Here is a 24,471-nt window from a genome sequence, read left to right as displayed (position 1 = left end):
CCGCAGTGGGAGCAGCAGCCGCCGATGAGAGTCTGACAGACTCTCAGCGGCTGCTGATTACAGCAAACACACAGCTGCCGGCTCCGACGGCTGTGTGTTTGTGCTGTGTAGCGCTGACCGAACTCCGTCCGGTCAGTGCTACACACGCGGTGCAGTCTGTGTCACAGTGACAGAGACTGCCCGCGGCCCGCGGCCCTATGACGCTGTGGCCCGGGGGGTAAGTTGTAACTATTAGCATATTTGTGCAGCTGCGATTGCATTAGTGCCCATCTCTGAATCAAGCCCATAGTTTGAAGGTAATTTTGAGACAACAACATATGAACTTAACTGAAAAGAAACTGACAAAGTCTGTCTAGGAATAAAGGTCATCACACTGTATAAGAATTACAAACAAGGGCGGACACCAAGCACAGGAGAGTTTTCTTAATCGTGCTGTGGCTGCTCCACAAGTGATAACTTGACATTCTCTATGAATCTATTCCTAGCATGGTACTGACAGCACATATGCACAATACACTCGCAGACCCTCCACTCCAATTAGTAATGATTTAGTCTTCCAATTTATAACCTTCAACACTACCACAGTCTTACTGACAGGACTTAACAAAAGGGATGGCACAGAACAAATCACAGCACAGTCAATTGACACTGAATACACTACTAAGACTACAAGTTAACCCAGTGTGAAAAGATATCTTGTAACATTCACAAATCTATTTCAGAAACTTTCAATACATTGACAGAGCTAAAGAGACTTCACACTGCAATATATTGTACTAGTCATCTGTAGCCATGAATGCAGACATCATACATGTTTGTGAACTGTATTAAAAGGCTCTTGTGTACAGGGTGAAATGCATTATGGGCTTAGTGATACTATCAGAACTTGGAAGTAATATTATACACATTATATATAATAATAAATATATAATATTATACACAATAAACAGGTGTAGGTCAATGGTCATTAAAATATACGAATGATACATAATTGTAAAACAGATAGATAGATTGCTGCTAAAGAAGCTTCAGCGTGTCGGGATCACACCCGCCGCGGGGGCGTCACTAGGCCATGCCCTAGCGCATTTCATCACACAATTTCATCAGAGGGCTGACCTTAGGGACGTGCATGCCATCTTTTAACAGGGTTAACTGAGAATCAGCTCCTTAGACTTATGAACATTAGCATATGTAAACAATCTCCTATCATTTCTGGATTGAATTGGGAGCTCACAGCTTTGCTGTATATAAAATGAAACTAATAATTACCATATGTAGGGGATAGAGTAATACCATTTCAATGTATAAAGGCAAGGTTTAAATGCAAAGTAATATCCTGTATATGCGCACACAGGGGGGGTTTCTGACTACTCAGAAACCCCCCTGCCTGCCGATCAGTAAGTGTAGTGACGACCGCAGTGAGTGCAGTCCGCACTACACAGTAACATGCACGCCGTCGCTGGCGTGTAGTACCCTCGTACTACCCGGGTGCAGTGTGTTTGTTTTAGCAGCCAATGAAAAGCAGATAGACTCTCATTGGCTACTGCATCCACGGAGGTAGCCGGGCTGGAGCTCACTCATAAACTGCACCTTCTGGCTCCCGCAGTGGGTGATGGAAGAGACGTCATGACATCTCTCCCATAGTGCAGAGCAGGCCAGGAGGACGGAGGAGCGGACAGTGATAGGCGCAGGGAATCCAGTAAGTGTTTTTTTTTTAATTGAGTCTTTGTCCTATATATGTAAGAAGCACTGCATAGGGGTGGTGGCACTGCATAGGGAGGACTACTACTGGGGGCACTATATAAGGGGCACTACTGGGGGTACTGCATAGGGGGACACTGTATTTGAGGCACTACTGGGGGCACTGCATAGGGGGAACCACTGCATAGGGGGGACTACTACTGGGGGCACTGTATAAGGGGCACTGCATGGGGGGACCACTACTGAGGGCACTGTATAAGGGGCACTGCATAGGGGGGACCACTACTGGGAGCACTGTATAAGGGGCACTGCATAGGGGGACCAATACTGGGGGCACTGTATAAGGGGCACTACTGAGAGCACTACATATGGGTGCACTGTATATGGGGCACTACTGGGGGCACTGTATAAGAGGCACTACTGGGGGCACTGTATAAGGGGGCACTGTTTAAGGGGCACTACTGGGGGCATTGCATAAGGGGCACTACTGGGGGCACTGGCACTACTGGGGGCACTGTATAAGAGGCACTACTGTGGGCACTGTATAAGGGGGCACTGCATAAGGGGCACTACTGGGGGCACTGCATAAGGGGCACTACTGTTGGCACTGCATAGGGGGCTAACTACTGGGGGCACTGTATGAGGGGCACTACTGAGGGCACTGTATAAGGGACACTACTGGGGCACTGCATAGGAGAACTACTACTGAGGGCACTACATAAGGGGGCACTGTATATGGGGCACTGTATAAGAGGCACTACTGGGGGCACTGCATAGGTGGACCACTACTGGGGGCACTGTATAAGGGGCACTACTGGGGGGAGGGGGTTATTTGATAAATCACAGTGGCTGTATTTATTTGCCTGCTGCATTCATGTTTTTTAGTGATAGTGTGTGTGTGTGTGTGTGTCTGTGTCAGTCAGTGTGTGTGTACCCCGTCATGGTATATTTTACTGTAGTGGTCCTAAATCCTGTGTAAACTGTATCTATCTATCTATCTATATATATATATATATATATATATATTTGTGGCTAGATGTTTTTTCATTGGTTCAGTAACCAAGGATTTGGAAACCCCCTTTCAAAATCCTGCATTTGCCACTGTCCTGTGTTAAATCCCTATTTTATACACCACTCCACAAATGATTTACAATAAGCATCTACATGTATTTTTATACAGACCATTATTAGCCATTCAGTCCTCTTAAAAAAACACCCTATAAATGGGGTTATTTCTTCAACAAACAATGGTGTATACTTTCATATGACATCATATACAAAACTATTCAATAATGTTAGGGCTTAGAGCATATCAACATAAAAATATTTAAAATTATTTCTAACATAGTGAACCTGATAGTGGATGCAATATATTTCCTAAAGGTACTATACTATTTACTATACTCAAATAATACACATGAACAACAAGTATGGCATCCCACACTATATCAATGTTTTATGTAATCTCATAACCCTCATTTAACCCTTTAGGGGCCAAGGTATCTAATGTTAAGATCCAAAACGATTCTCTTTTTGTCAAAGATTTTTCCCTAGTGCCACCTCTCTTATTAGGAGGTACAAATTCAATCCCTTTACATCTTAATACCACAGGATTACTATGATGACACAGTATGAAGTGTATAGGCAAACTATGATTTGTTACACCCCGTTTTTAATATTTTTAATAACCTTTTGGTTTTTCTGATGTCTCTAATGTCAATTTAGAAAAAACAGACACAGCCGTAAATGGAAGTTGCCCCACTTCTGATTTCCAGTTTCCAATATAGGTTTTCTATATTATGCCCCATGCAATATGGCCACCAGAACTAGAATTATTAGCGCCAATATTTTTACTTTATTTAAATGGATTATGTAAAAATAGAAAGCATAATAATGCAGAAAAACAATGCCTAAGCAGCTCAGCATAAGTATTTAACAGTTATCCTATAGTGTGCTTCTATAAGATGCTCTATACTAGGATGCTCAGAAATATTCCACTCCTAATATTGCCACCATAACAGGAAGTTAGATAAAAAATAACTCTAAAACAACCAATCCAGTACAGGTAAAAAAAAATGTATATAGCGTTCAGGCAGTATACTGTCTAAATTAGACAGTATACTGTGAAAAACCAATAAGGAGAACTGGGGGGAGAAAACCAATGATATTGATGCCCCAGCCCAGATCAATTATATCAATTAGGTATGGCATATAAGGGGTTTTAGTAGTATGTCTCACTATCCTCCTGATGAAGTCCTAATAACGTCATAAGCATGAAATGCGTTGAGGCATCTCCTGTTTGGGATTTTCCCATCTATTTGGCTGTGTATCCTGCCACTCAGATAAGCTTTGTTTATTTAACTAATCTTTTGTGCATCATTTAATGTACGCTCAAGATATTTTGTTTGTTTGATGTAATAAATATGTTTTGAACGTATTACATTATATCACTTTTTCTTTATATGGACTGGAGCTTCCAAGGAGGTTCTGGGATTCTTCATAGTTATTTTTATTTATTTATTAACAGTTTCTTATATAGCGCAGCATATTCCATTGCGCTTTACAATTGGGACATTAACAGAACAAAACTGGGTAATAACAGATATATTGGTAGGAAGGCCCTGCTCGCAAGCTTACAATCTATAGGGAAATAGGCATTGATACACAAGGATAGGTGCTATATATTGCATTTTGGTCCAGCCAGAATGCACAGTTTCTTGGTTGGCTGCACGATCCAGTCACACAGGAATATCGACCAAATGTCATGAGGATGTGAGAGAAAAACGATGTGTGAGATTGTGTGTGGACTGTAAAAGGGGATGTTGTGCACACGTCACAAATGAATATTACCCAAACAAGTTATTTTGGGTTTGATATATAGTACGTGTGCATTTGATATTGATATTTTTTCACCTACCATGAATCTCACTTATTTAAAACACTAGCAGGAGCTTTTTTCTTTTTTTTCTCATAGAGTTATCACCTATTTGAAACATAGGAACCGGCTACACAAGGCTGCCACCTGGAGTTCGAGTAGTGTACTCCAAAGAAGGGATTTGATTTAAGTGCCACGCGATGACGTTTTGCCTCTTTCTGAGACATGATTTTTGGCAGGAAAAATCAGACCTTGGCGGGAAAATACTAAATTGAACTTTTAAAGAAGACTGGTGAGTGCACCCCTTATATCTATTCTTGTGTGCATGGACCATTTGGTCCTGATTGGGTAGACACCCCAGCAAGATTCTGTGATTAATGACATGTGGACCTCTCTGGATTTATATTTATATATATATATATATATATATATATATATATAATATCCACAGCAAAGTGGCAGCACTCAGGTAACACAGATAATGTTTTAATGTAAAACTTAGTCGCTGTGTTCTGTCATCATTTACCTGAGTGCAGCATTTGTATCTGTCCACTCCAGCATATTTGGTCTGGACATTGGAGGGTCCTGTACTCTAAAACTACCCTAGGAGAGAGCCGCTGGACTCTGCAATTGTGTGTGTGTTCATACAGTATATATATATATATATAATATATATATATATACAAAAATAGGGGGCACTCCAGGGTCTAGTATCGGCAAGTAAATAATGCAAGCCTCACACGGCAGTGGTAATCCATTACCGCTGCCATGTGAGGCTTGCATTATTTGCTTGCCAATACTAGACCCTGGAGTGCCCCCTATTTTTGCATATTTATATTGGATACTTAGGGAGTTGGCATCGGGGCAAGTTAATTTGTGGTACTGGGAGTGCCGGTCATTCGGATCTATATATATATATATATATATATATAAACTAGGGATGTGCAGGTTCGGTTTTACTCGGATTTACTCGGTTCTTATCGCCACTTTACCGCAAATTCGGATTTATTATATTGGCTATCCAAAACACATGATAGGCGATAGCCAATAAAATGCTGTTTAAAGATCCGAGTAAATCAGAGTAAAACCGAACCCGCTCATCCCTAATATATACATATTTATAAATAATTACATACACACACGCACACATACATATATACATTCCATTCAGTTATATTTCCCATATCACCACATTTAAATGTCCATTGTGAACACTGTGTATACATACACTACTGAAATGGATCCTGCAATGATTAAGTCGAAGATTAGGAATTGATGCATTAAGATAGAAAATGATTTTGTCTCACCTGTAAATTCTTCCGGAGAGACACATTTGGAGCCAGGTCTGGAAGTGAAGTTGAGGTCACAATGGCGATTTTTCTCTTAAATTTTCAAAGCAACATACAAGAGAAGCAACATATGTATATATACACACGTGTAAATACTGTGCACAGATGCTCACAGGATGCTGATATTTGACTACGGAAACAAGCACTAACATTCCATACTCAAATTAAGTGACATCACAAAAGCTGTTTATGATGTAAGTGAGTCACATGATCAGCCTAGTCACAGCTTTTATATCCTAACTTATCTACATTTCACATCTTAAAAGAGGGAGACATGTCTGAGTGTCTATAACAATTTATTAGGCACAAAATAAAAACTGATAATCACAACATGTTTCTATCAATAACTATTGTGATGGCAAATTCTTTTTTTTACTACTTTTTAACAAGAAAAGTAAAAATTGTTTAATGAAATGAGCAGTGGTGTATGATTGAAAGAGTAAAAATATTACTCAAAAACCAGGCTAATACCCTGTTTCATGCATCTTAACCTTTCCTTTGTATAGATTTATTAAATAAAATAAACAAACCAAACCATAACTCCTATATATTTTGCACCAACACATTAATAACACTGTTTTTCAAATAACAATACAGTGACCACAGGTATAGCCAAAACAAATGTACAGAAATGTTACAACTACATTATTATGAGAAGTGATGTGTAAAATGAAGACTAGATAGGCTTATATTGAATGTTACTTTAGCATAACGGTTTCATGGAGAGGTAACAAACCAAACAATGCAGTTCCCATTTGATAATCAGGGGAGAAGAAAGGCAGAGAATGGGTAGGAGAGGGTCATAGGGAAAGCTTGTGTCATTAATAGGTGGATTCACTTTTCTGACACCTCCTGCTTAAAACCCAAAAAGTCAGAAGGATCGTGAGGCCCCACTTTCATGGTCTGTATTCATACTGAAAATCAAGATCAAGCGAGCTTAATAGGTGGATTCAAAGACTTTCATAAGCATTTCTTCGGTTGCAGGTGGCACAACTTTGAAATATATTTGACACTTATCACGAAAATGAGTAACAGCCTTTTCTAGGTCCAAGAGTGCATCTCATCTATCAAAATATAGGATTTCCAAGATGTTGGTTTTACCTATCCCCAAATTAGGGGCTAGTGGGGAAATCCACCTGCTGACAATGGCTTGCTTAGCAAGCGTAACAGTTATCGCTAGTATGGATTTGAATTTGTGGTATGGAAGGGTGTCTGACCAATCCTCAGAGTGGGTAAAAACTAGTGCTCCATAACACTGCAGGAATTTACTGTTATCCAGTTAGTTTATAAAATCTGTTACTTTATACCAAAATGTTTTAATCTTAGAACAGTACCAAGTGTTATGTGCAACAGGAGCAGGCATACTTCTACAGTTAGGGCAAAAGCCTGTTTCATCATGAATCATATGTTTTCTCTATGCCTCTCAGTTTATTGATTATTTAAATGCAGTGACTAATAACTACTCATCTCAATTGTGCACACCACTGTGGAACAGGAGAAATAAAGACCATACACCCCATCTGCAAATGGCAATATTTCTCATTCTATGATGAGCAGGTGTGTATTCATGTCGGAGGGATCCTGTGTGCAGCAGGCCCCCTTCTCTGAGAAGCGGACTCCGCAAAGCCCCACTTGTTACCTTGCTTGTGCCGGCAAAATGGGAGCCATCTTACCAGTGATAATCGGGAAGATGGTGCATACGCACAAGAGAGTAAAGGCTCTGGATAAAGAACTTGAGTGTTAAACAGGTGAGATGCTCTGGCTGGGCAACCATCTACCGATAAGTCTGCTCTTTCTCCTTTACACCTTAGTATATGGTGAAACATCATTATGTGAAAAGTCACCCATTTGACAAAAAACTATTTAGTTGTTAAGTTGTCCCCATTAACATGTAAAACAATATGTTCTGCGGGACTTGGTTGTACCCAGAACTCTCACTTACAGTAGTGATAATTTAAGAAGTGATAGCTGCCATATTTGGATACTTAATAAGGATGACTGACTGATCTGTGGAGTACCACTACAAAGTACTATGATATTCGGAATAGATGATGTACCAGTAAGAAAGACACTGGTATGCAGGATGCATTACTGAAATTCAACCAGTACTCCTCTTGACAGTAGAGAGTTATGTGTAGTGAAGTAAGCCATAGTACAAACTACAAAATACCCAGAGGTGTAACATGTGGCCAGGGCACACGGAGCACATGCATGCTACGGCGCCCCCCCACCACAAGTGTGCCAGGAAGGAGGCGTGTCCAGCATGTTGGGATAAATTAAAGGGAAATAGAAAAATAAAAATAAACATTAGGGGCAGCATCAAACCGGGGCATAGAGGGCTAGATCTATTCCAACCCACTAAGTAATTCCACTAATAAAATCCAGTGTTGTGTGTACTGAATAAAAATACACCTTACCTATATGGTGGTTTCTTTGCAATAGGGAACCTCTAAGAAATTGATCATCCCTGGGCAGGCAGTGTCTTCAGTCGGTACTCACTCTTCATGTAGGAAATCACATAGTCTGGAAGATGCCTGTTTGTGTAGGAATGTAACCAATGTCATCATCATACAACAGCCCCCTGTCACACTAGCCCCCTTTCTCTTTAGCCCCGTCACAACAGGGTTGTGTATAGATCCCCTTCAGTTAATGTACCTGGATGTGAGGTGGAGTGAGGGCGGAAGTGCAGTGCCCTTACAGGGATGTTACTTTAAAAACTTGTACCCTCGTGGGCTTGCTTCCTCGCCATGCTTCAACCATGGGCAGGTTACTATGCCTGATCAATGTCCATGTGGATAGTAACTGATGATGTCAGCGTACATTTACTGAGATGGCTCTATCCCCAACCGTCTCACTAACCCCTGCCATATACATACACACATACAGGCAGGGTCTCACATACATACATACATACATACATATACACATACAGGCAAGGTCACACACACATATATATATATATATATATATATATATAAGCACATTTTTTGTTTTCACCATTGTTGAAGACTCCGAGAGCCACCTATTTTACAGCGGAATTATGTTGGGGGTGCTGTCCTCCTAAAGGAAGGCAACAGAGCAAGTTACCCCTCGGTGGGTCCAGAGTGCCGGGTGATGGAGTAACATATATATATATATATATATATATATACACATACAGGCAGGGTCACACTTACAGGCAGGAAGGGTCACACATACATACATACATACATATATACAGACACATACAGGCAGGTCATAGACATAACTAGACAGACATACCTGAGGTCAGGCCTTGATTATAGGGAGGGCGACAGGGGTGCTCGTCCTAGGGCCCCCACACATAGGGGGCCCCCCACACTGACCCTGGCCGGCCCCTTCCCCAATATGAACTTTTTTTTTTTTTAATCGGAGCCGCCTGCCACAGCCCGCGATTAAGCTCTGCCCCCTCCCGGCATTTGGCTCCACCCCCTGCTGTTGCTACTGGCCTGCTGGCTCTGAACTTAGTAAGCAATAATGTTTTTATGTATATGTGTGTCTGTGTGTGTATGCGTCTATATGTATATATGTGTGTGTCATATACAGTCAGGTGCATAAATATTGGGACATTGACAGAATTTTCATATTTTGGCCTCTATTCACCACCACAATGGTTTTGAAATGAAACAAACAAGATGTGCTTTAACTGCAGACTTTCAGATTTAATTTGAGGGTAATTACATCCAAATCAGGTGAACGGTGTAGGAATTACAATGGTTTCTATATGTGCCTCCCACTTTTTAAGGGGCCAAAAGTAATGGGACAAACTAAACAATCCTAAATCTAACTTTCACTTTTTAATACTTGGTTGCAAATCTTTTGCAGGCAATTACAGCCTGAAGTCTGGAACACATAGACATCAACAGACGCTGGGTTTCATCCCTGGTGATGCTCTGCCAGGCCTCTACTGCAAATGTCTTCAGTTCCTGCTTGTTCTTGGGGCATTTTCCCTTCAGTTTTGTCTTCATCAAGTGAAATGCATGCTCAATCGCATTCAGGTCAGGGGATTGACTTGGCCATTGCATAACATTCCACTTTTTAGCCTTAAAAACTCTTTGGTTGCTTTTGCAGTATGCTTCGGGTCACTGTCCATCTGCACTGTGAAGCGCCATCCAATGAGTTCTGAAGCATTTGACTGAATATGAGCATATAATATTGCCCTAAACACTATAGAATTAATTCTGCTACTTTTGTCAGCAGTCACATCATCAATAAATACAAGAAAGCAGTTCCATTGGTAGCCATACATGCCCCGGCCATGACACTACCACCACCATGCTTCACTGATGAGGTGGTATGTTTTGGATCATGAGCAGTTCCTTTCCTTCTCCATACTCTTCTCTTCCCATCCCTCTGGTACAAGTTGATCTTTGTCTCATCTGTCCATAGGATGTTGTTCCAGAACTGTAATGGCTTTTTGAGATGTTGTTTGGCAAACTCTAATCTGGTCTTCCTGTTTTTGTGGCTCACCAATGGTTTACATCTTGTGGTGAACCCTCTATATTCACTCTTGTGAAGTCTTCTCTTGATTGTTGACTTTGACACATATACACCTACCTCCTGGAGAGTGTTCTTGAATTGGCCAACTGTTGTGAAGAGGTTTTTCTTCACCAGGGAAATAATTCTTCTGTCATCCACCACAGTTGTTTTCCATGGTTTTCCGGGTCTTTTGGTGTTGCTGAGCTCTCCGGTGCATTCTTTCTTTTAAGAATGTTCCAAACAGTTGATTTGGCCACACCTAATGTTTTTGCTATCTCTCTGATAGGTTTGTTTTTGATTTTTCACCCTAATGATGGCTTGCTTCACTGATAGGGACAGCTCTTTGGATCTCATATTGAGAGTCGACAGCAACTGATTCCAAATGCAAATGTCACACCTAGAATCAACTCCAGACCTTTTACCTGCTTAATTGATAATGAAATAACGAGGGAATAGCCCACACCTGTCCATGAAATAGCTTTTGAGTTGATAGTCCCATTACTTTTTGCCCCTTAAAAAGTGGGAGGCACATATAGAAACCGTTGTACAGTAATTACTACACCGTTCACCTGATTTGGATGTAATTACCCTCAAATTAAATCTGAAAGTCTGCAGTTAAAGCACATCTTGTTTGTTTCATTTCAAAGCCATTGTGGTGGTGAATAGAGGCCAAAATATGAAAATTCTGTCAATGTCCCAATATTTATGCACCTGACTGTATATATATATATTGGGGGTGTGCACCGGCCACTTTTCGTGTTTTGGATCTGGATCTTTCTTCGTGTTTTGGATCTGGATTGGTTTTGCCAAAACCACCCTTCCGTGTTTTGGGTTCTGGGTTTTGTGTTTTGGATCTGTATTTTTTTTTAAAAAAGCATAAAAACAGCTAAAATCACAGAATTTGTGTGTTTTTCTGCTCCTATGCTATTATTAACCTCAATAACTTAATTTCCACTCATTTCCAGTCTATTCTGAACACCTCACACCTCACAATAGTGTTTTTATATCCAAAAGGTTGCACCGAGGTAGCTGGATGACTATGCTAAGAGATACGAGTGGGTGGCACAAACACGTGGTCCATCTAGGAGTGACACTGCAGTGGCAGACAGGATGGCAGTTTGAAAAACTAGGCCCCAAACAGTACATAATTCAAAGAAAGAAAAGAGGTGCAAGATGGAATTGTCCTTGGGCCCTCCCACCCACCCTAATGTTGTATAAACAGGACATGCACACTTTAACAAACCAAACATTTCAGCGCCAGAGTCTGCCACACGACTGTGGCTGAAATGATTGGTTCGTTTGGGCCCCCACAAAACAAGCTGGCAATTAATCTGTCCCTGCACAAACTGGCTCTACGGAGGCAAGATGTCGTCCTCATGCTCCTCATCCACCGATTCCTCACCCTCTTCAGTGTTGTGTACATCCTCATCCTCACAGAGTATTCATTCGTCCCCACTGGAATCCACAACCACAGGTCCCTCTGTACGTTCTGGAGGCTGGTCTCCCTGGAAGAGTTGATAATTCATTTTATGAACATCATCTTCTCCACATTTTGTGGAAGCAACCTCCTACGCCTTTCGCTGACAAGGTTCCCGGCTGCACTAAACACTCTTTCGGAGTACACACTGGAGGGGGGGCAACTCAGGTAAAATAGAGCCAGTTTGTACAGGGACCTCCAAATTGCTTCTTTTTCCTGCCAGTACAGGTACGGACTGTCTGACATGCCTACTTGAATGCTGTCACCGATGTAATCCTTTAACAGACAGACGCACACTTGTCGCTGCTGCTTTGAGGATGCAGGTGCGGCTACAGCCCACACAATTCACAAAGACAGGAAAAAAAAGAAGAATTTTTTTATTGTTTGTGGAGCGCACTTTGAGGGTTACACCACCCTTTAACAGACAGACGCACGCTTGTCGCTGCTGCTTTAAGGATGCAGGTGCTGCTACAGCCCACACATTTCACAAAGACAGAAAAAAAAAGAAGAATTTTTTTATTGTTTGTGGAGCGCACTTTGAGGGTTACACCACCCTTTAACAGACAGACGCACGCTTGTCGCTGCTGCTTTGAGGACAGTATCATATGCAGTGACAGTAGACTTGTCAGAAATTGTTGGCGCGTCCTTCAGTCAAGACCAGATGTCCAAACCGGCCCTTGACTTATGACACAGGTGCACGCTTGGCGCTGCTACTGTGTTGATGCACGTGTGGCTACATCTCACACAAGTCACAAACACATAAAAAAAATAGTTTTTTATTTTTTGGAGCACTTTGAGGGTTACACCACCCTTTAACAGACAGACGCTTGCTTTGAGGATGCAAGTGCGGCTACAGCCCACACAATTCACAAAGACAGTAAAAAAAAGAATTTTTTTATTGTTTGTGGAGCGCACTTTGAGGGTTACACCACACTTTAACAGACAGACGCACGCTTGTCGCTGCTGCTTTAAGGATGCAGGTGCGGATACAGCCCACACATTTCACAAAGACAGAAAAAAAAAGAAGAATTTTTTTATTGTTTGTGGAGCGCACTTTGAGGGTTACACCACCCTTTAACAGACAGACGCACACTTGTCGCTGCTGTTTTGTGGATGCAGGTGGAATCTAGACGGGAGTTGGAACCGGGGACACACTACCTCCATCAATTGTCTAAATCCCACTGCACTAATGGCGGATACCGGACGCATGTCTAACACCAACATAGCAGTCAAGGCCTCAGTTATACGTATTGCTTCAGGATGACTGCTGTCGTACTTCATCCTCATCGCTAGGGACTGTTGGAGGGTCAATTGTTTAGTAAAAGTAGTGGTGTTCCTACTTCCTCTCTGGGATGATGAACAAGCAGCAACAGCACTAGGAGGAAGTGGTTCTTGATCTTTCCCTATTTTATTTTTATCGGAGAAAGTTTGGTCCTCCATTTATGTTATATTTATATATACGTGCTGCTAAGGCGCACACAAACACAGAAAATATTGTTTTATTTTTGCTGGAGAGTAGTGCACTTTGTGGGTTACACCACCCTTTAAGAAATGAGCCAGCCGACTCTTTACTTATGGGACACAGGCGCACGCTTGGCGCTGCTCCTTTGTTGATGCACGTGCAGCCACAGTGCACACAATTCACAAACACAGAAAATATTTTTTTATTTTGTTTGGAGTGTACTTTGGGGGTTACAGCACCCTTTAACGGTCAAGCCAGCCGGACCTTTACTTATGACACAGGCGCACGTTTGGCACTACTTTGTTGATGCACGTGCGGCTACTGCGCACACAATTCACAAACACAGAAAATATTTTTTTATTTGGTTTGGAGTGTACTTTGGGGGTTACAGCACCCTTTAACGGTCAAGCCAGCCGGCCCTTTACTTATGACACAGGCGCACGCTTGGCACTACTTTGTTGATGCACGTGCGGCTACTGCGCACACAATTCACAAACACAGAAAATATTTTTTTATTTGGTTTGGAGTGTACTTTGGGGGTTACAACACCCTTTAACGGTCAAGCCAGCCGGCCCTTTACTTATGACACAGGCGCACGCTTGGCACTACTTTGTTGATGCACGTGCGGCTACTGCGCACACAATTCACAAACACAGAAAATATTTTTTTATTTGGTTTGGAGTGTACTTTGGGGGTTACAGCACCCTTTAACGGTCAAGCCAGCCGGCCCTTTACTTATGACACAGGCGCACGCTTGGCACTTCTTTGTTGATGCACGTGCGGCTACTGCGCACACAATTCACAAACACAGAAAATATTTTTTTATTTGGTTTGGAGTGTACTTTGGGGGTTACAGCACCCTTTAACGGTCAAGCCAGCCGGCCCTTTACTTATGACACAGGCGCACGTTTGGCACTACTTTGTTGATGCACGTGCGGCTACTGCGCACACAATTCACAAACACAGAAAATATTTTTGTATTTTGTTTGGAGTGTACTTTGGGGGTTACAGCACCCTTTAACGGTCAAGCCAGCTGGCCCTTTACTTATGACACAGGCGCACGCTTGGCACTACTTTGTTGATGCACGTGCGGCTACTGCGCACACAATTCACAAACACAGAAAATATTTTTTTATTTGGTTTGGAGTATACTTTGGGGGTTACAGCACCCTTTAACGGTCAAGCCAGCCGGCCCTTTACTTATGACACAGGCGCACGTTTGGCACTACTTTGTTGATGCACGTGCGTCTACTGCGCACACAATTCACAAACACAGAAAATATTTTTTGATTTGGTTTGGAGTGTACTTTGGGGGTTACAGCACCCTTTAACGGTCAAGCCAGCCGGCCCTTTACTTATGACACAGGCGCACGTTTGGCACTACTTTGTTGATGCACGTGCGGCTACTGTGCACACAATTCACAAACACAGAAAATATTTTTTTATTTGGTTTGGAGTGTACTTTGGGGGTTACAGCACCCTTTAACGGTCAAGCCAGCCGGCCCTTTACTTATGACACAGGCGCACGCTTGGCTCTACTTTGTTGATGCACGTGCGGCTACTGCACACACAATTTACAAACACAGAAAAAATATATTTTTTTTTAGCACTTGGGGGGAGCACCCCTGACGGACAGAGCACCCCCTGGACAACACTACAGCACCCCTTTAGGACTGGGACCCTGCACAGGACTTTGGAGTGGACACAGCCCCTATGGACAACTGACTGCACAACACAGTCCAGCCAGCCCCTATGGACTTTGATATAGTGAACACAGCCCCTATGGACAACAGCAGCACAGCACAACACAGCCAGACCCTATGGACTTTGAAGTAGTGGACACAGCCCCTATGGACAACAGCAGCGCAGCACAGCACAGCACAACACTACTCTGCACTACACTACACTACACTACACAGCCCAGCCAGCCCTAACTCCCACCCTCCCTCTTCACTGTCCACAGCCGAGTGAGAAAATGGCGCCGACGCGGGTACCTTATATAGGATCCAAAACCCGCGAGACCCGGAAGGCGGGATGATGACGTTTTGCCTCGATTTAAGATCCAAGTCAGGCGGGAAAAGTCGAGCCTGACTCAGATCGGCCTCGGATCGGGGGGGCTCGGGGGGGTTCGGATTTCAGAAATCCGAACCCGCTCACCCCTAATATAAATATATATATATATATATATATATATATATATATATACATATGTATATATATATATATATATATATATATACACAGTGAGGTGCATAAATATTGGGACCTTGACAGAATTTTCATATTTTGGCCTCTATTCACCACCACAATGGCTTTGAAATGAAATAAACAAGATGTGCTTTAACTGTAGACTTTCAGGTTTAATTTGAGGGTAATTACATCCATATCAGGTGAGCGGTGTAGGAATTATAACGGTTTCTATATGTGCCTCCCACTTTTTAAGGGGCCAAAAGTAATGGCACTATCAACTCAAAAGCTATTTCATGGACAGGTGTGGGCTATTCCCTCGTTATTTCATTATCAATTAAGCAGGTAAAAGGTCTGGAGGTGATTCTAGGTGTGACATTTGCATTTGGAATCAGTTGCTGTCGACTCTCAATATGAGATCCAAAGAGCTGTCACTATCACTGAAGCAAGCCATCATTAGGCTGAAAAATCAAAACAAACCCATCAGAGAGATAGCAGAAACATTAGGTGTGGCCAAATCAATTGTTTGGAACATTCTTAAAAAGAAAGAACGCATCGGAGAGCTCAGCAACACCAAAAGACCCAGAAGACCACGGAAAACAACTGTGGTGGATGACAGAAGAATTATATCCCTGGTGAAGAAAAACCCCTTCACAACAGTTGGCCAAATCAACAACACTCTCCAGGAGGTAGGTGTATATGTGTCAAAGTCAACAATCAAGAGAAGACTTCACAAGAGTGAATATAGAGGGTTCACTACAAGATGTAAACCATTGGTGAGCCACAAAAACAGGAAGACCAGATTAGAGTTTGCCAAACAACATCTAAAAAAGCCATTACATTTCTGGAACAACATCCTATGGACAGATGAGACAAAGATCAACTTGTACCAGAGTGATGGGAAGAGAAGAGTATGGAGAAGGAAAGGAACTGCTCATGATCCAAAACATACCACCTCATCAGTGAAGCACGGTGGCGGTAGTGTCATGGCGTGGGAACTGGTTCCCTTGTATTTATTGATGATGTGACTGCTGACAAAAGCAGCAGAATTAATTCTGAAGTGTTTCGTGCAACATTGTATGCTCATATTCAGTCAAATGCTTCAGAACTCATTGGACGGCGCTTCACAGTGCAGATGGACAATGACCCAAAGCATACTGCAAAAGCAACCAAAGAGTTTTTTAAGGCTAAGAAGTGGAATGTTATGCAATGGCCGTCAATTCCCTGACCTGAATCCGATTGAGCATGCATTTCACTTGATGAAGACAAATCTGAAGGGAAAATGCCCCAAGAACAAGCAGGAACTGAAGACATTTGCAGTAGAGGCCTGGCAGAGCATCACCAGGGATGAAACCCAGCGTCTGGTGATGTCTATGCGTTCCAGACTTCAGGCTGTAATTGCCTGCAAAGGATTTGCAACAAAGTATTAAAAAGTGAAAGTTAGATTTAGGATTGTTTAGTTTGTCCCATTACTTTTGACCCCTTAAAAAGTGGGAGGCACATATAGAAACCATTGTAATTTCTACACCGTTCACCTGATTTGGATGTAATTACCCTCAAATTAAATCTGAAAGTCTGCAGTTAAAGCACATCTTGTTTGTTTCATTTCAAAGTCATTGTGGTGGTGAATAGAGGCCAAAATATGAAAATTCTGTCATGTCCCAATATTTTTGGACCTGACTGTATATACAGTATATATATATATATATATATATATATATATATATATATATATATATATATATACATACACACACACACACACACATCAGGCAGCCCAATGTGTGTGTGTGTGTGTGTATATATATATATATATATATATATATATATATGAACATGTGTGTGAGTGTATGTATGTGTGTATATATATATATATATATATATATATATATATATATATATACATACAGTATATATATTTATATATATATATATATATATATACATATATACACCCACACACACATCAGGCAGGCAGCCCGATGTATGCGTGTGTGTATAACTATATATATATATATATATATGTATGTATGTATGTATATATATATATATATATATATATATATATAGAAAACTTTTATTGATAGGGGCCCCCACACATTTGTTGCCCAGGGGCCCCCACAGACCTTAATCAGCCCCTGCCTGGAGTACCTCTCTCACCTTTATGTGGACCCATCAGCTTCTTCCTCCATGTTACAGGATAGATCCCCATCGACATGCTGCTGTAGCCCCATCCTCTCCTGGGGTCAGATGAGCATGTGCTGAGTTACACCAATCATGGCTCAGCACAAGCTCCTCCGACCACGGAGTCTCTCACTAGAGTAGCAGGAAGGCAGGACTGGAGCTGCTGCTCTGTATTACAGCACCTGGCAGGCTGGACACAGACCCGGTATTTGACAGCTGCTTCCTGAGTCCAACTTCAGGGCGCCCTCTGGCAACTTTGGTGCCTGGAGCTCTCGCTCCGGTGGAATCATCCTCCCTACTCCCCTGCATGTTGTATTACCAGCATTTGGCAGTGTAGACAGTGCACCGAAGCATTAGGGATTTTGATAAGATGAGATTAATTTTAGATGCTTTTAGCACTATGTAGTAGGATATGTTTAACAAACTTTGCTCACTTCTCCTATGTTTTCCATGTGTCCCCTCTGCTTTCTCTTCTGTTTCCTGTTTCCTTTGTCTGTTACTCTCCTCATGTGTCCATATCTTCATCCAAGGTAACCCTGTTACTTTCCGCATGCTCTCTTTTGTGTTTGATCACCTGTCTCTTTCTCCTTAACTTGCCCCCTGCACCTCTCACAGCCTGCTTCCTTCTCCCACCCCCTGCACCTCCCACTACCTGCATATTTCCCTCAAATCCTGCATCTCTCACTGCTTCCCTCTCTCACCCCCTGTACCTGTCACAGCCTGCTTCCTTATATCACCCCCTGCACCCTTACTGCCTGCTTCTCTCTCTCAAACCCTGCATCTCTCACTGCTTCCCCCTCTCACCCTCTGTACCTGTCACTGCCTGCTTTCCTCTCTCACCCCTTGCACCTCTCACTAAATTATTCTGTCTCTCACTCCCTGCACTTCTCACTGCCTGTTTCACTCTCTCATGCCCTGCATCTCTTACTGTCTGCTTCCCTCTCTCACCCCTGCACCTCTCACCAGGCCCAGCAACAAGGGGGGACTAGGGGCACAGCCGTACCGGGCCCCAAGATTCAAGGCGCCCCAGAGGGGCCCACATACAAATAAGTGTAACTGCTGGCTGCTCTGCTGCTGCGATGCAGGGTGCACTGCAGGTACGCTGTATCGCTGATGGAACATCCGGCGGTGCAGCCGGTGCATTGCCCCGGAGCCCGCAGTAATGAGGGTGCCTGCAGCGGCATTGACAGCAGTGCTGTAATGAGTCACACTGACTCATTACAGTACACTTCCTCGGGCTGTAGCAAAGAAGGAGGTGATCCGACCACCCTCCCCTCTTTTCCCCTCCCGGCTCATTCCCTCCCATCCTCTCCTCTCCTCCTCTGCTCATACCTTCGCCTCTCTGACACTGCAGTTGCCGGGGGCCTGACATCACACTCTAGTGACCGGCCCTGGCGCCAAAAGTTGAGAGGTGGCTGTGCTCCTACTTCTTAGGCCAGCTAAAGTAAGGCATGCGGTCCGGGTTCCTCCGTTACTGATTGGGTTCTGGCTTTGCCCTTCTGTGTCGGCCACAGGAAGTTACAGTACCTGCTGCAGAAAGGTCAGTTCAGTATCCTCCCGATGTAATATCTCTCTCTTAAACCCCTTTACAGACCTCACTTACCCTCTGCCCCTACCCTTCACCCACTGCTTCTCCCTGTCACACTCTGCCTCTCCCTTTCACCTTTACTCTATCACCCTCTGCTTGTCACCCTCTTCCCATCACCTTCTTCCTCTCCCAGACACCATCTCCCTTTCACCCTTACCCTGTCACCCACTACCCTCTGTTTCTCCCTATTACCCTCTGTTCGTAACCCTCTGCTTATCCCTGTTACCCTCTCCATGTCATCCAGTGCCTCTCCCCATCACCCTCTGTCTCTCCCCGTCACCCTCTCTTTGGTCAAACCTCTGCTATATGACAGTCACATTGGTTATATTCCTTCGCAAACAGGCGTCTTCCGAAGCATGTGATCTCCCTCGTGAAAACTGAATACGGACTCCAGTCCCAGGGAGGAACAAAGGTTCCCCATTGCAGAGAAAATACATGTAGGTAAGGCAGACTCTCAAACGACTGGCCCGTTCCTGCTAGGTACCCGGGGATGGTGGGGGGGGCTTAAAATGTGTACCAAGCCCCGTGATTTCTGTTGCTGGCTCTGCCTCTCACTGTCTGCTTCTTTCTCTCACCCCCTGAACCCCTCACTAAATTATTCCCTCTCTCACCCCCTGCACCTCTCACTGTCTGCTTCCCTCTCTCACCCACTGCACCACTAAATGCCTGCTTCCCTCTCTCACCCCCTGCACCATTAACTGCCTGCTTCAGTCACTCACCACCTGCAGCAAAAGCAGCGGCATTGTGTGGAGGTGGGTACCACTGGGCCCTAGGACACATCTCTGATTGGCGCTGGGACGAAGCATTGGGTTTTAGCACAGCGCTGATGTGGTGGCAGTTTAAACTAGGCTGATTGGCGCTGGGACGAAGCATAGTTTAAACTAGACTGGCTCTGCACTGGTGCTGGGACCTGATGCTTCGTCCCAGTGCATACTTACCTACCCTCCCGATTCGGCTGGGAGCCTCCCAAAAATCGGGTGCCACTCCCAGCCCACTGGAAAGGCAGGCAAGTCTCCCGCTCCTGCACCTCTCACTACCTGCTTCCCTCTCTCCCACGTGCACCACTAACTGCCTGCTTCAGTCACTCATCACCTACAGCAAAGGCAGCGGCATTGTGTGGAGATGGGTACCGCTGGGCCCTGGGACACATCTCTGATTGGCGCTGGGACAAAGCATTGAGTTTTAGCACAGCGCTGATGTGGGGGCAGTTTAAACTAGGCTGGTTCTGCACTGGTATTTGACAGCTGCTTCCTGAGTCCGACTTCAGGGCGCCCTCTGGCAACTTTGGTGCCTGGAGCTCTCGCTTCGGTGGAATCGTCCTCCCTACTCCCCTGCATGTTGTAGTACCAGCATTTGGCAGTGTAGACAGTGCACCGAAGCATTAGGGATTTTGATAATATGAGATTAATTTTAGATGCTTTTAGCACTATGTAGTAGGATATGTTTAACAAACTTTGCTCACTTCTCCTATGTTTTCCATGTGTCCCCTCTGCTTTCTCTTCTGTTTCCTGTTTCCTTTGTCTGTCATTCTCCTCATGTGTCCATATCTTCATCCAAGGTAACACTGTTACTTTCCACATGCTCTCTTTTGTGTTTGATCACCTGTCTCTTTCTCCTTAACTTGCCCCCTGCACCTCTCACTGCCTGCTTCCTTCTCCCACCCCCTGCACCTCCCACTGCCTGCTTATTTCCCTCAAATCCTGCATCTCTCACTGCTTCCCTCTCTCACCCCCTGTACCTGTCACTGCCTGCTTCCTTATCTCACCCCCTGCACCCTTACTGCCTGCTTCTCTCTCTCAAACCCTGCATCTCTCACTGCTTCCCCCTCTCACCCTCTGTACCTGTCACTGCCTGCTTTCCTCTCTCACCCCCTGCACCTCTCACTAAATTATTCTGTCTCTCAGTCCCTGCACTTCTCACTGCCTATTTCACTCTCTCATCCCCTGCATCTCTTACTGTCTGCTTCCCTCTCTCACCCCCTGCACCTCTCACCAGGCCCAGCGACAAGGGGGGACTAGGGGCACAGCTGTACCGGGCCCCAAGATTCAAGGCGCCCCAGAGGGGCCCACATACAAATAAGTGTAACTGCTGGCTGCTCTGCTGCTGCGATGCAGGGTGCACTGCAGGTACGCTGTATCACTGCTTGGACTTGATGCTTCGTCCCAGTGCATACTTGCCTACCCTCCCGATTCGGCTGGGAGCCTCCCAAAAATCCGGTGCCACTCCCAGCCCACTGGAAAGGCAGGCAAGTCTCCCGCTCCACCCCCCCCCTCCCTGCATTAACAAGAGAAGCCCTGCAGCTGAATCGCATCACAAATATTGGTAATAATCCGTCTGGTCATGCCCCCTTGTGCTGGCCATGCCCCCTGCTATGCCGATCTGGCTGCTCCTTCCTGGAAGGGGCGCCCAGAATATCGGCAACCCTGTCCCAGCATTAATCAGGGACACATCTCCACACAATGCCGCTGCTGTTGCTGTTGTTCCGGCACTGGGAAACTTCTCCACACTGCGCTGCTGAAGTGGAGGTAAGTCATACCGCTCTATACCGCCCCACTTCGAGCACTGAGTGTAGATAAATACTTGTGATGGTAAAACATTTGGTAGTAGGAAAACCAAAAGTAGCGGGAAAAACAGTAATGTCCAGCAATGTGAGAGAAAGCTATTTAGCCAGAGGAACAGCAAGTTCAGTGTTTGCTAAGTGTCTATAGTAGAAGTGTGCAACAGTGTCAGGGTCACTGGCAAGAATTGGTCCAGGTAAAGGTCATTCCAGGCAGCAACTATAACAATAATAGGGGTCACAGGCAAAGATTCAGCCCAGACAGCAAACAAGATACAAAACAATGCTAGACAGAAAATACTATGGGGCTAATTCTGAGTCGCACACAAAAGTGCATGCAGCAATGTCTATTACCTGTCTGTAAGGTTATGCAAATGTCCTACAAACTCATTCCCTTGTGTACATCCATGCAGCTGAATATACAAGGACTGAGATGCCTACTTGTAGCGCCCCTGCATGCTATAATACCAATTGGTGCAACCATATACACCACCATCGATAATTACACCAGTCCTATGGCAGGTGCAGTTCTCCATCTGACCACGGCCTCCTATGCCTGCGGCTGTGCGTCTGTGAACGCAGCCATTTGCATTGACACGCCCACAAAGCTCCGATGATACACCCACTGAATGGCCCATCTTTGCATGCAGTAGTATTCACCTCTCTGATACCTTCTGAATCAATCACAACAGCTTTGTGCGTACACTCTGTGTAACGCATGAGTCATAGGGGTTTTCAGAACACTTCACACATGTGCAGTTGCTAATACTCTGTTGTCTGCTGCCAAAACCCTGATATGTGGCATCCACTTTTCTCATGGTGGTACCCAGGACAGCGAGAGTCGAAAATCATCCACAGGTGGGACTCACCAGGAGAAAGCGAGAGATTTACATTGATTCAGATTCCTTAATCCACATACTCTTTCCTATGAGAATCAAATCCTTTTACCAGGGGTCTATTAAGATAGGAGGGGGCCCATGTTCACTCCCAATCCGGGGCTCCCTCCTCTCTGCCAGAATGCCATCAGCAACAGTAGACTCCAGGCAGTAGTCTGTGCCCGGAGTCTACTGCGCATGCACTGGTCACCATGAAAATGGCGCTGCAGCCATTTTCCAGGTAATTTCCTACTGTGCATGTGCAAAACGCCAGGAAAATGGCCGTGGCAGCCATTTTCCAGGCGTCTTGTGTTGCAAGACTCCGTGGGACTTCGGAGAGGTAAGTATGAAAAAAAGGATGGGTGCAGGGTGTGCGGTGCGGGACCCTGCACCCATTATAAATACGCCCCTACCTTTCACAAAATAACAGAGAGAGTCTTTAAAATTTAGGGCCGGATTCAATTAGAGGCGAAAAGTGCAGTTTGGAGAAAAGTTTCTGCTTATTCAGACTTTCCGCTATTTTCAAAGTATCTCCATATTCAAATCCAGGACGATTTTGACTAAGCGAAAAGTCAATGCATTGTAATAGGTGGAAAAGAATCTCGTATGACATGCAGGTTAAAAAAAGGGCAAAATCATTATTTTGGGGTGCAAATGTGAGGAAATGACTCAGAATCTTTAGGACAACCCCCAAAGGACAAATCAGCATAAAAAATTCAGAACACCCCAAAAAAGTACTTTCATTTTGAGGGTGAAAAAGTAAAAAATGGACGGACAACTATAAAAACTAGTGAAATAGACTTATTGGGGTGCTGTAAGGAGGGGCCAAGTGTTTTTGGGATTGCAGCTGCATATATGAGGGTGGTTTTTCACGTTTTTAAAACGTTCACTTTACAGACATAAAAATAATTTGACTGGACTGCTTATTTTCACCAAAAAATACTGCTTTATGCCATTCTTCACCACTTTTGCAAAGACACTAATAGAAGCAATTTAAACTAAAGTCCCCCAAACACTTTTATTAGGGCTATTAGTACACATCTACATTGATTCCCTGTTAGTGCATCTTTTTTGGGGGGGTACAGACTGATTTCCCCAATTCTGACAGTACTTTCTGCCTGTGCCGCATTTGCCGCTTTCCGTTTTCACCTGTTTAGGAATTGAATATGGAGAAAAGTGGGGACGCGCGCATAATGTTTCCACCTCTGAAACAGGCGAAGGAGGTGGGAAGTCGAATAGTCTAAACTTTTCCGACTTTTCACCTCTAGTTGAATAGGAGCCTTAATTATGATATAAAATTATCCACCTGACTGGATAAATTGCACTTTTATTGCACTGACAGTGGCTGAGACCATATTTGCTTTATGAAGTGATGTCTGGTGAATGTATCCTCCTCTTTTGTGCACAAATCCACATAAAGGGCCTGATTCAGACCCGGTCGCAAGCGCTGAGCGTTCGCAACCGGGTCGAATGTGGCCCACAGTGCATGCGCACGACGGAGCCGGCTCCATCGTGCGCATGCGTGACACCCGGCTTGCGACGGGCACTCCGTAGCTCCGGGTCTCGCACCAAAGGGGGCGAGCTGACGATGCTGAGTGACAGCTCGCCCCCATTGGTGGGCGGGCCGGGGGGGTGGCTGCCCAAACGGAGGGCAGCCACCCCACTGGCCCCACTGACATCACGAGTGATGTCAGTGGAGGGATCCTGCTATGTTAGAGC

The sequence above is a fragment of the Taudactylus pleione genome, unplaced genomic scaffold, assembly GCF_031769625.1.
Source record: "Taudactylus pleione unplaced genomic scaffold, aTauple2 ptg000129l, whole genome shotgun sequence".
Taxonomy (NCBI): domain Eukaryota; kingdom Metazoa; phylum Chordata; class Amphibia; order Anura; family Myobatrachidae; genus Taudactylus; species Taudactylus pleione.
Note: the sequence above shows the minus strand (reverse complement) of the source record.